We start from the raw sequence: 563 nt of genomic DNA, 5'->3' as shown, positions 1-563 counted from the left end.
TGTTTTTAATTGTTTAAATTTAAGAATAGTTTCTAGAAATTTTTTTATAAAATATGTTAGTTACAATTAGTGTTATATATGATACTGAAAAGTATTGATGTATATTCATTTGAACTATTAGTCTTTTTATAATTTGTTTACAGTGACATAACGAATTTTGATGTATTATATTAGAAAATTAATTTTATTAACTATATAGTTCATATTTATACATCCAAAACTTGAATTAACAACTTCAAGTATTAGGTTGACGAGGTGGCCGAGTGGTTAAGGCGTTGGACTGCTAATCCAATGTGCTCTGCACGCGTGGGTTCGAATCCCATCCTCGTCGGATTTTTTTCGTATTTTTTGTTTCACTTAAAAATTGTAACAGCCATAACGTACAGTAGATTTTGCAAGTTCAGAAAACAAAAATAAAGCTTAAAATATTTCGAAACTAATATTAAAATTTATTAGTTAAGATTTTATAATAAATATGGGACATTGTAACATTTTACATAAAATATTATTTAAAATATTTTAAATTATGATCATATAATTTTTTTCTGCTAAATAACATAAAA

At 24.2% G+C, this 563-nt stretch overlaps 1 non-coding gene across 1 annotated transcript; it reads left to right on the top strand.

Annotated features, from left to right (window-relative positions):
- Positions 1-249: 249 nt before the first annotated feature.
- Positions 250-331, top strand: TRNAS-GCU (transfer RNA serine (anticodon GCU)). Its single transcript has one exon. It is a non-coding gene; the product is annotated as a tRNA-Ser (tRNA).
- Positions 332-563: the final 232 nt, after the last annotated feature.

The sequence above is a fragment of the Ceratosolen solmsi genome, unplaced genomic scaffold (assembly GCF_000503995.2).
Source record: "Ceratosolen solmsi marchali unplaced genomic scaffold, CerSol_1.0 scaffold93, whole genome shotgun sequence".
In the NCBI taxonomy this organism is placed as follows: domain Eukaryota; kingdom Metazoa; phylum Arthropoda; class Insecta; order Hymenoptera; family Agaonidae; genus Ceratosolen; species Ceratosolen solmsi.
Note: the sequence above shows the minus strand (reverse complement) of the source record. Positions and strands in the feature narration are given on the sequence as shown.